Source organism: Phyllobates terribilis, unplaced genomic scaffold (genome assembly GCF_046119375.1).
Source record: "Phyllobates terribilis strain yellow unplaced genomic scaffold, ASM4611937v1 Scaffold_5__5_contigs__length_657084704, whole genome shotgun sequence".
NCBI lineage: Eukaryota > Metazoa > Chordata > Amphibia > Anura > Dendrobatidae > Phyllobates > Phyllobates terribilis.
The window spans coordinates 412,217,114-412,233,053 of NW_027362765.1; the positions used below are offsets into that span (position 1 = coordinate 412,217,114).

The 15,940-nt window shown below is 40.8% G+C and overlaps 1 protein-coding gene across 1 annotated transcript in view; it reads left to right on the forward strand.

Moving 5' to 3' along the window:
• Nucleotides 1-520: 520 nt before the first annotated feature.
• Nucleotides 521-15,940, forward strand: part of CHST15 (carbohydrate sulfotransferase 15) — a 60,963-nt gene continuing 45,543 nt past the window's right edge. Inside the window, exon 1 of the mRNA XM_073685141.1 lies at nt 521-656. The gene's annotated coding sequence lies outside the window, so the exon portion shown is untranslated. The remainder of the gene's footprint in view (nt 657-15,940) is intronic.

The following is a 15,940-nucleotide window of genomic DNA, read 5'->3' on the forward strand; positions in this document are numbered from 1 at the left end:
AATAACCATGTTGCTTCTTTTAACCACTTTAGTTACCAAACCCAAAAGTGGATAAGAGCAGTGACATAAGACGGAGCCTGTGCACAGCAAAGTAGTTTTGACATTAGAGGGCACTTTTGCGCCGGTTCAAAAAGACACCGTGTGCACAAACCCTGATGTGTTTTCTCATCGATAGTAATAGGAAGCTTAATCAGACAGTATTTGAAGTGTTTTTTACTGTGGATTTTTAAAAATACCTCTGTGTGAACATACAATCATGATTCCTTGGTCAGCAGTAGTTGTGAGATCTTTCTTCCTGCAGCTTAGCATTAGTTCCCCAGAATGAAGTCTGTCTAAACTGCCTGCAGATAAGACGCCCCCCCCCCCCCCTCTGCTGCTCTGCCTGCCTGCCTGCCTGCATCCCTATTTGCGTGGTTACTGCACACATTACGGTAGGGCTTGCGTGCATTACGGTAGCAGTAGTAGCGGGGAGGGCTGGTCGTGATTGACGTGCGGTGGGCGTGGCCTGCTGCTTTATTCCAGGGGCATCTATAGCAGCCGGGCAGATGCCGGGATGCAGCTGCTCCTCTGTGCTTCCTCTGTGCTTCCTCTGTGCCCAGCACCAGGGTGTGCAAGCATTTATTATCCGCATGAAGCAGGGGCAGATGCCCTCACAGGTAACTTGTGTCTGTGGTTGGGGGGATTAAGGGGGTGGTCTTCTGTATAGTACATCCTCACAACTTCCCAGAGCATTGCTGCGGTGTAGTGGGCTCTGCTACACCGTGCACTGTACAAACACAGCTCAGCTGTCTGCACAGGAGTCAGGCTGCAGAATCCTCTGTCCAGTCCTGTAATCCGGCATCTAATAGACCGGAGCAGCAGAATAACCTGGACCGCTCCTGAAGACTGAGCCGAGATCACTAACTAGTAGATCGCCATTGTCTGAATGCTTTACATGCATTTATATGTTGCATTATTTTCTAGCTATACTTGACGGCTTTTGTTGCAATTTTTGGAAATTGCGGTAAAAGCGCGTCAGCCTCATGTGAACGTCGCCCTTATGAATGTATTTTATTAGTATTTTTGCTGGGGTTTATTTATTTTTCTTCGAGACATGATCATCAATATTGTATCATTTTGCATCTGTTAATCCAGATTGTTTGATAATCTGACGTGTATCCAGGGGCCGGTAATTCTGAATGGTTATTTGCTGTAGTTGCATTATAAGAGGTTGTATGCGGTTGTGGGTCCGGTATCCGCCTCGGACCCTCATCTTCAGCCCTGGTCCAGGGTTCGTTACTGTATATGTGTCACCTGATTACGGGGGGCAGCAGCATCCGACCACAAAGAAGTTTCGCTTGACTCGTTGTCGGTGCTTTGAGTCGTTCGCCAGGTGAGTGTCAGAAGTCAGCATCGTAACCTGAGGGTCCGCGCCCCCCGGAAACTCCCACTGCAGACTCCTGTGAATCCCTATTTAGGATCATTGGGAAGTTGGTAGTTAAAAGATTTGCAACTAACCAGATATGTGTGAATTAACCCTTCTGTGGGGCTGCCGGGTAATGCACGGTGCTGAGCCCCCTGCAGTGCTTGGAGACCCCTTGTTATGATGATCGTTTGCGTAGGGATTTTTTTTGAGGTTGTCCATGTCCCGTTCTTACGCAGGTATCTACATGTAGGGTCCTACATGTAGGGTCCTATATTTGGTGTATATTCTAGGACCATGTCAGATGTATCCATAGGGCTCTGTATGTTCCTTCGGGATATATCTGGGTGCTACGAATCATTTTACCTTTTCTGTATAGGAAAATTGTTTGCACTTTCTTAGGCCTCATTCAGACATCTGATTTTTTTTTTCACGTATGAGAAAAACGGATCGATTATTGCGATCACACTATGCTTCGAGTGTCACCTGATTTTCTCATACATGGAGAAACTAAAAAATAAAACATTTTCTCCACCTTCTCCTCTGTAAAAATCGATGTAATCTGAGTGTGGTCCAATTTTTTTTCACAAACCCATTGACTTGCATTAATGATTTTGGTCCAACCCTTGGATCAAAATCAGACGTCTTTGATATTTTCACAATGGAAAAAATTGGACATGTGCACCGCCCCATAGACTATAACAGGTGTGAGTGCTACCCGTGGAAAACACAGCACTCATACGCAAAAATTCGACGTCTGAATGAGGCCTTATACGGAGGGCCACCCCCCCAAAAAATGTCCTTTTTTTCTTTTTTTATAATTGGAGACACTAAGCCAAGTATACCACTATATGTCTATCCTGTGATAGTGTGCACAGTGCCCTATCTTATCACCTGTCCATAGTATAGAGGGTCCGACAGGGACCACCACTTGTTCCAAGAAGAACGGTCCCGGGTCCACTGTGTGAATGGAGTGACGGCATTTTTAGGTTGTGGGACTGTTCCTGAGATTGCGGAGTACGGCGCTCTCCGGCAGTCCCATACACAGTGAAAGAAACAGTGGTCATGCATGTGCACTACTACTCCTTCACACAGGGGACCCTAAATTGTGGTCCGACCCCACCAATTAGATACCTATCCTCCATCTCTGTCCATAGGTATTTTTGTATGGCCACCAGTCATAGGATCTGTCAGCTTCCAAAAAGGTAAACCAGGATGGGGTATGTCACATTTAAGCATGCCCGATCATTTTCTTAAGAGATAAGTGGCTGAAGAGTTGTCTGGCAGCAGCTTATCTCCCCTGCAGGATCCAAATGTTCATGTTTTTTGGGAGTCTTGAAGTGTCTGACAATTCTTAATCTATGGCTACCCTCACGTGGCCTTACAGTGCTCCATCCTATAAGGCCTCATTCAGATTGCATAGTATTCCCCCTAACTACAGCACTAGAGCTCGCTGTATAATCTCAGCACAGATCGTACTGCAGCGGGTCCGGCTTTTATTTTGTCTGAATGAGACCTCGGCATTGGTTAATGGGTAATAATAACCAGTTTTATTACAGCAGACCCCCGCCCAGCACTACCTTCCCCATCCCGTATCCTCTATTCCGCAGCCCGGTGGTGGAGGATAATGTGAACAGTGCCACACGAGCCTCTTATTTGTCCCAATCTGCTCTGCTGTGATACATCTGATATATGAATGTAATAATGTTTTTCCTCCAGTTGGGACATCGATTGAATAATGATAAGATATTACTGCAAGAATTAACCCCTGCAGAACCAGAGCAGTAGAGACCGCTTAGACAGTGTATAAATATATTATTAATGTACGCACCCTAATTAGTTGCTGTCTGTGAAGCATGGATGATTGATTACTGCTTATACATCAAGCCTTTTTTTGTTCTCCCAGAAACCGTGCCGCTCCATTCCTCAGTCGGTGTCTGGCACTGCAGCTCAACCCTATACAAGTGAATGGAGCCGCAATATTAAACACAGTCCAACGACAATTGTGGGGCTGTTTACAAGAAAAAAAAGAAAGAAGAATTTCGGAAAACCAATTTAACAAATTTTAGCATATACTGGTGCATCTCACTAAATTAGGATATCATCAAAAAGTTAACTTATTTCAGTTCTTTAATACAAAAAGTGAAACTCATATATTATATAGAGTCATTACAAACAGAGTGATCTATTTCAAGTGTTTATTTCTGTTAATGTTGATGATTATGGCTTACAGCCAATGAAAACACAAAAGTCATTATCTCAGTAAATTAGAATAATTAACAAAAAACACCTGCAAAGGCTTCCTAAGCATTTAAAAGGGTCTCTTAGTATGTTTCAGTAGGCTCCACAATCATGGGGAAGACTGCTGACTTGACAGATGTCCAGAAGGCAGTCATTGACACACTCCACAAGGTCCCACAGTTCCAATTTTCATTTGGAAATCAAGGTCCCAGAGTCTGGAGGAAGAGTGGAGAGGCCACAATCCAAGCTGCTTGAGGTCTAGTGTGAAGTTTCCACAATCAGTGATGGTTTGGGGGGCCATGTCATCTGCTGGTGTAGGTCCACTGTGTTTTATCAAGACCAAAGTCAGCGCAGCCGTCTACCAGGAAATTTTAGAGCACTTCATGCTTCCCTCTGCCGACAAGCTTTTTGGAGATGGAAATGTCATTCTCCAGCAGGACTTGGCACCTGTCCACACTGCCAAAAGTACCAATACCTGGTTTACACACAACAGTATCACTGTGCTTGATTGGCAGCAAACTGACCTGACCTTAACCCCATAGAGAATCTATTATAGAGAATCTATGGGGTATTGTCAAGAGGAAGATGAGAGACACCAGACCCAACAATGCAGACGAGCTGAAGGCTGCTATCAAAGCCACCTGGGCTTCCATAACACCTCAGCAGTGCCACAGGCTGATCGCCTCCATGCCACATTGATGCAGTAATTGATGCAAAAGGAACCCGACCAAGTATTGAGTGCATTCACTGAACATACATTTCAGTCGGCCAACATTTCGGATTTTAAAAACATTTTTCAAGCTGATGTTATAAAGTATTCTAATTTACTGAGATAATGACTTTTGTGTTTTCATTGGCTGTAAGCCATAATCATCAACATTAATGACTCTATGAAATAAATTAACTTTTTGATGATATTCTAATTTAGTGAGATGCACCTGTATAAGACAACTTAAGCAGGAGTGGTAGCCAGTGACTTATTATACTGTACCTAAAAACAATTCGGACAATGTGGTGTTGAGAAACCCACACAAACGTTTCGCCTTGCTTAATCACGGGGAAACATTTCCTTTCTGTAATTCTCCCAATTGTTTTGTAATAGTTTTAGTATTACTGTTAATTAATATGTATACGATTTTTATTGTTCGAATTGTTTTTTTTTGGTACGACTTTTAACATGTGCAACATCTTTACTTGCTGTGCTACAACATTTCCCATCTCTGACGCTTGTTACACATGAGCCTTGCTGTGTCCCACAAATGTTACATCGCTGATGACACATAAATATAGTATTCAGACATTTACCATCATTCCTTATGTTAACCCTTTGTCCCCATGTAAGGGCCCTTTGACACAGTCAGACTCTCCTTACAACACACATTCCCAATCATCGCCTGTGTAAACATGTTCCGCGTTCAGCTGACAAGTAGGCACGCGGGCATGAAAGGCGGTGATTGTTGGCAGCACATGCCCTTGTATAAGCAGAGGTATGCTGCCGGCAATATTGCAGACTGTATGGGGACCAGCTATGGTAGCAATGATCATTCACCCCATACAGATTGTACAGCCATGGCTGCATGGAAATCAAGCGCTGATTGACTTAGTATATTTTTGATCAGCTCCTACAACCTCTGGCAAAAATTATGGAATCACCGGGATCGGAGGATGTTCATTCAGTTGTTTAATGTTGTTGAAAAAAAGCAGATCACAGACATGGCACAAAACTAATGTAATTTCAAATGGAAACTTTATGGCTTTAAGAAACACTAAAAGAAATCAAGAAAAAAAATGTGGCACTCAGTAAGGGTAATTTTTTTCAGACCAAGCAGAGGGAAAAACCCCATTGGAAACAATAAGGACCCAAACTTTTGAGCTGGAAAATATTCTCTCTCTCCTCCTGGACTTCTCCCAGAACTCCGAACATTGCAATGGACTTCCGGGAGAAGCCTGTGTTTAGCGTTTAACACCGGACACTTAACTGTTTGGAACAAACCCAAAACTTTCAGGTTCGCTCATCTCTAATTGTATCATCTATTTTTTCCATTCTTCAAGAACGGCATCTTTTTGAGCCTGGATGCTGGATGGAGAGTGATGACAACTTTTGTCATCAGAATTCTCAATAGGTGTTCGGTTGGGGTCAGATCAGGAGACACTTGGCCACTGAGTCACTTTCACCCTGTTCTTCAGAAATGTACCATTAGCCTTCGGTATGTGGTGTTTTGGATCATTGTCATGTTGGAAAAGTGCACGTCTACCAAGGGCACGGAGTGATTGCAGTATCTTCTGTCTCAATATAGATCAATACATCTGTTCATTGATGATGTTTCCTGATTTGAACCCAATCGAACACCTATAGGGAATTCTGAAGAGACAATCCTGAGCACTGTATATGTGTGTGACATATATATATATATAAAAGCACACACAATTATGTATATACACACACTCTGGTTGATCTTTGTCTTCCCATCATGACACCTGTACAGACATCTGTGGCGATAACCACACTGACATCCCGTGTCTGGTTTCTGTATGTTACTCTGTTGTAACCTTAGACATTGTTCTTTTATGATCATATTGTATGATCTACTGATGAACAGTCATGACGGAGTAATTAATGGGGATCTGATAGGAGCCTCACAAATCTAATGTGTTAACTCCCATCACAATGGTGTTTGTCTACCTCACTATCACTTTAATTTGTAAGAAGTTAGACCTCTTGCACACTATATTCAAGAGATGGATTATACGAAGTACAATTCTCATAAAGATCTATGGTCCCCCTGCTATACATCCATGTGCCTTTGATCTTATATAGAGACACACAGTAGTCTTTTTGACTTTTTTTTTTTAATAGAAATGCTTTGTAGCATTTTAGGCTGTTTGGTTTCTACAGCCTCTAGGTATGGCAGTACATAGCAGATTGCAGTGAGTTATGAGTTATGTACCATGTTACACAGAGGCTGTAGAAGCCTAGCAATACAAAATACTTTGATACTTTATTGTAAATAATGTTTTACAGGAACTGTAAACTGTTTACAGTTTTCCCATATTGTTTGCCATATGTACGGAGAACCCCTAGTATGAGCTATTAGGCTGTAAGAGGATACCAGCAGGCGCCCCATGCAGTATGGCTCCTATTGTTCTCAACAGACCCCTTGGCGTCCCCCGCCAAATGCAAAGTGCAGGAGATTGGCGCCTAAGTTGACGACAGCCTGGTGGACCTCGGTGCACTCGGCTGCTCTCTTCTTCTGAGGTGTGACTCCTTCAGAAATGTTTCCTATACATGCAAATTCCATAAAGCGATTACCAGCAGCTCTGAAAGGCGTTTTTGTAACCGTCCTGAGTGTTTTTCCTGCCGCCCGTCCAGCCATGTTATTTTATCTGATAGGTTTGTGCTCACAAGACCTGAGTGGGTTGTCTGTATTCTCCGTTTATCTTCACGACTGAAGTGTTTTCACAGTCGTCTTCTTCTTTGTCATGTGGGACCGAGCGGCTGCATAGAAAAGGTACAAATCCAGTGTCCTGATCTCACCTCTGCTCATGTTATCTACTGCCAAGAAGCAAGTGACATAAGGGAGAACATACTGACGGACACGATCCTTCTGTAGCCTTACAAGAAATCTGGAAAGCTCCAAAATATTGTATTCAGCAACTTCATGGTCATCCCTGCTTCTAGGGAAGGTGGCCTCCATTATAGCCTCCATTAGAGGTCCCTCATGGGGTTTCACTTGGTTATTTTAGACTCTTAAACAAAAGTAACATTGTACAGATGGGCATTACAGATGCCTGGATAATCCCTCATTGATACACCTCATCCCCCATAATTAGGAGTGAGCGCAATCTCCTTAGAAATAGCTGAAGACAATAGTGTCTTCTAATGGTTATTATTTTCTGACAGTTGATTTCCTTCACAATTCTCCCAATCAGTGCCAATATAATAATGTCCTATAATGCATAAATAATACCACTAGATATTGTACACATGCTACCATATAGTGCCCTTATTACACTTACAAACATTTCATGCAAAAATCAAAGACTTTATTGAAAAATCAATAGAAACATACTGTAATACAATACAAGGAATTCATTCAAAGTGGAGAAACAGAAAGAGAAAAGGGACAGTGCAGCTAGAAACACCAATGGATGGTACAATGCAGATAAGCACATACAATGGTGTGAAAAAGTGTTTACCCCCTTCCTGATTTCTTATTCTTTTGCATGTTTGTCACACTTAAATGTTTCAGATCACAAAACAAATTTAAATATTAGAAAAAGATAACACAAGAAAACGTGAAATGCAGTTTTTAAATGAAGACCTTTTATTATTAAGGGAAAAAGAAATCCAAACCTATAGTGCCCTGTGAGAAAAAGTGATTGCCCCCCTTAAAACATAAATTAACTGTGGTTTATCACATCTTTGGGAAGCTGAGTTAAATTTCCCTAGCCACACACAGGCCTGATTACTGCCACACCTGTTCTCAATCAAGAAATCAATTAAATAGGACCTGCCTGACAAAGTGAAGTAGAACAAAAGATCCTCAAAAGCTAGACATCATGCTGCGATCCAAAGAAATTCAGGAACAAATGAGAAACTTAAGAAATTGAGATCTGTCGGTCTGGAAAAGGTTGTAAAGCCATTTCTAAAGCTTTGGGACTCCAATGAACCATAGTGAGTGCTATTATCCACAAATGGCGAAAACATGGAACAGTGGTGAACCTTTCGAGGAGTGGCCTACCGACCAAAATTACCCCAAGAACGCAGCTACGACTCATCTAAGAGGTCACAAAAGACCCCACAACAACATCCAAAGAACTGCAGGCCTCACTTGCCTCAGTTAAGGTCAGTGCTCATGACTCCACCATAAGAAAGAGACTGGGCAAAAATGGCGTGCATGGCAGAGATCCAAGACGAAAACCACTGCTGAGCAAAAATAACATAAAGGCTCATCTCAGTTTTGCCAGAAAACATCTTGATGATCGCCAAGACTTTTGGGAGAATACTCTGTGGACTGACGAGACAAAAGTTTAACTTTAGGAAGGTGTATGTCCCATTACATCTGGCGTAGAAGTAACACAAAATTTCAGAAAAGGAACATCATACCAACAGTAAAATATGGTGGTGGTAGTGTGATGTTCTGGGGCTGTTTTGCTGCTTCAGGACTTGGAAGACTTGTTGTGGTAAATGGAACCATGAATTCTGCGATCTACCAAAAAATCCTGAAGGACAATGTCCGGCCATCTGTTTGTGATCTCAAGCTGTAGCACACTTGAGTTATGCAGTAGGACAATGATCCAAAACATACCAGCAAGTCCACCTCTCAATGGCATAAGAAAAACTAAATTAAGACTTTGGAGTGGCCTAGACAAAGTCCTGACCTTAATCCGATTGAGATTCTGTGGCATGACCTTAAAAAGGCGGTTCATGCTCGGAAACCCTCCAATGTAGCTGAATTATAACAATTTTGCAAAGATGAGTGACCAAAATTCCTCCAGAGCGTTGTAAAAGACTCCTTGACAGTTATCACAAACGCTTGATTGCAGTTGTTGTTGCTAAGAGTGGTCCAACCAGTTATTGGGTTTAGGGGGCAATTACTTTTTCACTACACAGGGCCCTGTAGGTTTGGATTTCTTTTTCCCTTAGTAATAAAGACCTTCATTTAAAAACTGCATTTTGTGTTTACTTGTGTTATCTTTGTCTAATATTTAAATTTGTTTTGTGATCGGAAACATTTAAGTGTGACAAACATGCAAAAGAATAAGAAATCAGGAAGGGGCAAACACTTTTTCAAACCACTGTATAAACGTATGCAAAACATTAATTGAACATATATAAAAATAAAAAGGTGCGATAGTTATCAATTAATGGCACAAGTAGATGACGTAATATATCTCATACAGTGCAAAGTGCAGTAGGTCAGCAAGGAGCAGAAAGAACATGAAAAAAAAAAAAATATCCTGACAAGTTTAGTGCATATAATAACTGGTGTAATTCACCGCAAAAAATGCACTAAAGAATAATGCAAAAAAGTAAATACAACATAGTCAAAGGCATGGTACCAACTAAAGTGGAGGGGAATCAAGGTGCCTTCATCTACTCTTGATGGAGCACACTGTGTGAAACACGTGTCAGCCTGGCCAGGCATCCCTCCACTTTGGTTGGTTCCATGGACTTGACTATGTTGTATTTACCTTTTTTGTACATTTGATTTTTCTTGGGATTGAGATATGGGAAATTTCCTGGCCATGAATCCCACATTTTTATTCACTGAACCACTCAGTTATCACTTTTCCCTTGTGACATGATCTCCATCATATTGGAAAAAACATTGTTCATCCTCAAATTGCTCCCTGGATTGTTTGGGAGAAGTTGCTCTTGGAGAATATTTAGACTCCATTCTTCATGGCAGTGGCAATATTTTAGGCATAATTATGAGTGAGCCCACTCCATAATTGAATGGTCTCAAGATGCTTTACTGTTAGCATGTCACAAGACTCATGGTAGTACTCACCTTTTCTTCTCCGGACAATCATTCTTCCAGATGTTCCAAACAGTCTGAAGGGGGCTTCATCAGAGAAAATAACGTTACCCCAATCCTCTGCAATCCAATCCCTGTAGGTTTTGCAGAATGTCAGTTTGTGCTTGATGTTTTCTTGGAGAGAAGTGGCTTCTTTGCTGCTTTCCTTGATACCAGGCCAGTATCCTTCGCCTCATGAGCTGTGCTTGTAGATGCACTGACATCTGCCTGCTGCCGCTCTTGAGCAAGCTTTGCACTGGTGTTGAACCAATCCCGTAGCTGAATCCTCTTTAATAGATGGTCCTTGCACTTGGTTGACTTTCTTGGCACCCTGAAATGTTCTTCACAGCAATTGAACCTCTCCCTGAAGTTCTTGATGATCCGAAAAATGATTGCTTTAGGGGCAATCTTACAAGTAGCAATGTCCTTGCCTGTAAAGCCGTTTTGATGCAAAGCAATGATGACTGCACTTGTCTCCTTGGAGGTAACCATGATTAACAGCATGATTTTAAAGTACCAGCTCACTTTTAAAGCAACCAGTCTGCTCTTATATCTCCAATCAACATGACATAGTGGTATCAGATGCCTTGTTCTCGTTAACACTTTTCTTCCTGGGCGAACGAGAATATCACTAAAATGGAATGAATGTCAGCAGGTCATTTTGCGTCAGAGCTGAAATTCTGTGAAAATGTTTTATTTTCTTTTGGGATTAAAAGTAATTTTCTTGGCAAGGTATGACTGCAATTTTTTGCACTTCATCCAATCAGTTGTCATCACAATCTATGTTAATCAAATTGCCATTATGAAAAAAGTGTGTAAACGAAAATTTGTGTCACTCTCAAAACTTTTAGCCACAACTGTATTGTTTCAGACAGGATGTTGTAAAAGCTGCAGCCGCTCGATGAATGTTGATAGATTGCAGCGGTCATGTCATATAATAATGTTATGTGACCACTGGAGACAGTGCCGCCAACATCCTAGGAATGGTGCCGGTCCAGGAGGTAATTACTGTATATCTTTTATGATGACAATTTAGCAGTTATGAATGGGTTATCGAGTAGTGGTCAACCCCTTATAAAGAGGACCAGTCTCCAAATTTTTCATATTGATTTGGACTCACAATGTAATAGTGGCTGCAGAGCAGAATAAAACATATACAGTTAGGTCCATATATATTTGGACAGAGACAACATTTTTCTAATTTTGGTTCTAGACATTACCACAATGAATTTTAAACAAAACAATTCAGATGCAGTTGAAGTTCAGACTTTCAGCTTTCATTTGAGGGTATCCACATTAAAATTGGATGAAGGGTTTAGGAGTTTCAGCTCCTTAACATGTGCCAAACATATATGGACCTAACTGTATATGTTTTTTTTCTTTTTTATTTCACCTCGCCTTTGCAGAGATATTAGTGATCAAACTATTTGCCACCTAAAGAGTTAATTTTTTTGCAGTGGGTGCTACCAGAGAGATTTCACTGGGGGCGTGTACTTTTTACTCTTTTTGATGCTGACCAATCATAAGCAGACAGCAATAGGCAGAGGAAATAAGATCACATCCCCACAATAGCTTCGATCAGCCTCGGTGAGTGACATGTATCGTTCTCCCCACTGAAGTTATGGCATGTGCTGGAGCACAGCAGAACTGAGTGTGGTTAACTGACAGCTTTCAGCTCTCAACTCTTCCAGGCAGTGTGGTGGCAGGAGCAGTACTGCAGAAGATGAGTCTCATTACAAACACTTCTAGTAATTCTCCTCTCAAAGCTGTCATCTCTGCATCCCCCCCCACAGTGACTGCTGGAGATAAAAGATGTTAATCACACTCAGGTCTTCTGTGCTCCAGCACTAGTCATCACTGCAGTGAGGAGACCAAACTATGTCATTATGACTCACACTGAGCCTGTTCTAAGATATTGTGGGGTGTTGCTGCCTGCTTATGATTGTTCAGAGTCAGAAACAGTAAGAAGAACACACCCCCAGTGAAATCTCTCAGGTAATGCCTACTTGGATTTGGATTTTTTTAACTGTTTAGGTGCCAAATACTTTTATGTCTAACATAGCTGCAATAAAATAGAAATGTATTCTGTTCCGCAGCGCCTATTACATCATTTGTCCAGTTTAACATGAAAAATTTGGTGAAAAGTAATATTTAAATATAAAGTTTAAGCCACATTTCAGTGTTTTTTTTCCACTTTTTTTTAGGGATCAGGTGTGTAAATGATATGAAGGTAGTAAAATACCGTTCAACATCTTCTCTCGCTTTCAGTGTCACTCCGGTCCCTTACAGCAGCACTTGACTGCATTTGTGACCTGCTGAATCACATCAGTGGATCAGAGATCACTTTTTGAATTGTCTCCATGCAAATCTATGGAGCTAGAGAGCCTTGTTCTGAGTTTCATAGACTTCCATTGAGAGAGTAATTGCCACTCCACACAGTGATTTAGTGATCTGGAACACCGCGGAAACTGGGAGAAAACGGGGACCGGTGAGCTCGTTACTACCTTTATAATACTTACATATATGATACCTAACAGACCGGTGAGCTCGTTACTACCTTTATAATACTTACATATATGATACCTAACAGAGGGGCAAAAAAAAAAATCACTTTAGTGATTCACTATCTTCAGATGCCTGTCAAAACAGGCTCCTCTTAAAGGAGTAGAATTAGTAAGGATTGTGTTGTTCACAGAGGCGCCGTGATCCAAAAATGTGTTGTTGTTTTTTTTTTGCTGGATCCAGTTCTGGCTTTGGTTGAAAAGAATGCATCAAAAACTGCAAGAGCAATTTTCCCAAAAATGGGTAGGGTATGTGTGAAACCACACTAAGATTACCTCTGCACACAGTGTTTTTTTTTTTTTTTGTATTTCGGTTGTTTTTTATATCCTAAAATAATCCCTATGGGAAAGACCAGAAACAAAGTTTTAATAAGAGCACACCATAGACCTAAAAAAAACTCTCCAAAAGGTCAGAAAAACACACACAAAAAATTATGTTTTATATTTCATATTTTGTAAGCATCAGGTTCCATTGTTTTTACTAAAAATAAATAAAAATTCACATCGAAATGCTGGAAAAAAAGTGACAAACGCCTCTTGGGGTCTGAGCACAAGTACGTTTTTTTTTGTTGCAGATTTGTTACAGAACCTGAAGTGTTTCCTGATGGCAGCAAAGTGAATGAGAATCCTGAAGTCTCATGCACAGGTTGCTTTTTTTTCCTTGCAGATTTGGAGCAGATTTAAATCTGCAGAATGTCAGTTCTTTCAGAGTTTCTGCTGCACATTTCACCCATACTAATGAGTAGGGAAAAATCTGCATAAAAAACGCGCATATTTTATGCAACGTTTTTCTGCGCCAAATACTGGTAGGCTATGTTCACACATTGCTTTTTTGCTGCTTTTTTTCTGCAGCCAAAACCTGATCTATTTGCAGTAAAAAAGCTTCAGACAAAAAGCAGGTTTTGCTGATTTTCTTGCTGCATTTTTTGCTAAGTTTTTCAGGATCCCAAAGTTCAGCTTTACTTTCACCATACCACTGCAACTATGAAAACTTGCAAATAGGGATCACAGCATGGGGTGGGGGAGGGGTTCCAGGAGTATTGTGGATGTCAAAACACCCCAGTACTACAGCTGTGTGAATGCCGCCTGACTTACTGACCCTCTCCTTCTTCGCACTGGTTCCCTCCTATCTGGAAGGTTTACGCAGTTGGATGGGGGATAAGAACAAACAGAGACCCCTACAGTCAGCCCTTTCACACAGAGGTGGTACATTTACCTTTCAGTATAAGTATTTTATTTTTCTTGTGTCTATAAGTGCGCTCTTCACTACTGAGCTGCTCCGAGGGGAGTAGTAGTACTTTTTTCCCACCGCAGTCCACACAGTTTATTTTTGCTCTCTCACTGCAGTTATTCCAAACTTTTCTAACTTTTACCCACTTCTCTAATATATGTAATTTGGAGAAGTGAGGTTATAACAGTCATCACCATTATTGTCTCTGCTGTTATAATATCTGTGTCGTAATATTGTTATAATGTAATACTGCCCTGATCCAACAGCACAAACCTAAGCATTCTTATATACTGTGTGTGTATGATATATAATATGAATTACAAAAGTCTAATTCACCTTAAAAAAAAGATCTGTTCTCTCACTCTTCATTTTTCATTCCTAGGACTCTTCATTGTGCTGTCCCTCTGTTATTCCTCTTCTAAATGCATAAATTCCCCTTGTTAATGGATGTGTCCCCCCTACACAGTCTGACAATTTCAGCCCTGATTGTAGTTAGATGTTCTTTTATCAAAAAGAATGGCAACACCAACTCGACGGTTTATTCATATATTTCCAGGAGGAATAACAGAGTGAAGACATGAATGCAACTATTCACTAAAACAGACATATCAGGAGAGAGGAGGGCCTCTTTAACCTCTTCCTGCTTTATAACGTACTATTATGTCATGGAACGGGGGAGGCTGTACTCTACTATTGCAGTATATAGTACAAGCAATCAAAGAATTACAGTTTATAGTCCCCAAGGGTGACTACAATATTTAAAGTGAAATGTAAAAAATAAACTTTTAAAAATATTGAAGAATTAAAAAAAACATAAGTTTGAATCAACTTCCTTTTCCCTTTCCACATATAAAGAAATACAAAAATAATCATATTAATTAATATGATTAATAATAATAATATTTGGTATCGTCTGTAAAAGTCCTATATATAAAAATATTTAACTCATAATAAACATGGGTAAGAAAAAAAATAAAATAAAGCATTTATGTGTGGATGCTTGTTATATCTGTCGTTTTCAGGTGACTTTCCAGAATAAACTGTTACATGTACAGTACAGACCAAAAGTTTGGACACACCTTCTCATTTAAAGATTTTTCTGTATTTTCATGACTATGAAAATTGTACATTCACACTGAAGGCATCAAAACTATGAATTAACACATGTGGAATTATATACTTAACAAAAAAGTGTGAAACAACTGAAAATATGTCTTATATTCTAGGTTCTTCAAAGTAGCCACCTTTTGCTTTGATGACTGCTTTGCGCACTCTTGGCATTCTCTTGATGAGCTTCAAGAGGTAGTCACCGGAAATGGTCTTCACTTCACAGGTGTGCCCTGTCAGGTCTAATAAGTGGGATTTCTTGCCTTATAGATGGGGTTGGGACCATCAGTTGTGTTGTGCAGAAGTCTGGTGGATACACAGCTGATAGTCCTACTGAATAGACTGTTAGAATTTGTATTATGGCAAGAAAAAAGCAGCTAAGTAAAGAAAAACGAGTGGCCATCATTACTTCAAGAAATGAAGGCCAGTCAGTCCGAAAAATTGGGAAAACTTTGAAAGTGTCCCCAAGTGCAGTTGCAAAAACCATCAAGCGCTACAAAGAAACTGGCTCACATGAGGACCGCCCCAGGAAAGGAAGACCAAGAGTCACCTCTGCTTCTGAGGATAAGTTTATCCGAGTCACCAGCCTCAGAAATCGCAGGTTAACAGCAGCTCAGATTATAGACCAGGTCAATGCCACACAGAGTTCTGGCAGCAGACACATCTCTTCAACAACTGTTAAGAGGAGACTTTGTGCAGCAGGCCTTCATGGTAAAATAGCTGCTAGGAAACCACTGCTAAGGACAGGCAACAAGCAGAACAGACTTGTTTGGGCTAAAGAACACAATGAATGGACATTAGACCAGTGGAAATCTGTGCTTTGGTCTGATGAGTCCAAATTTGAGATCTTTGGTTCCAACCACCGAGTCTTTGTGCG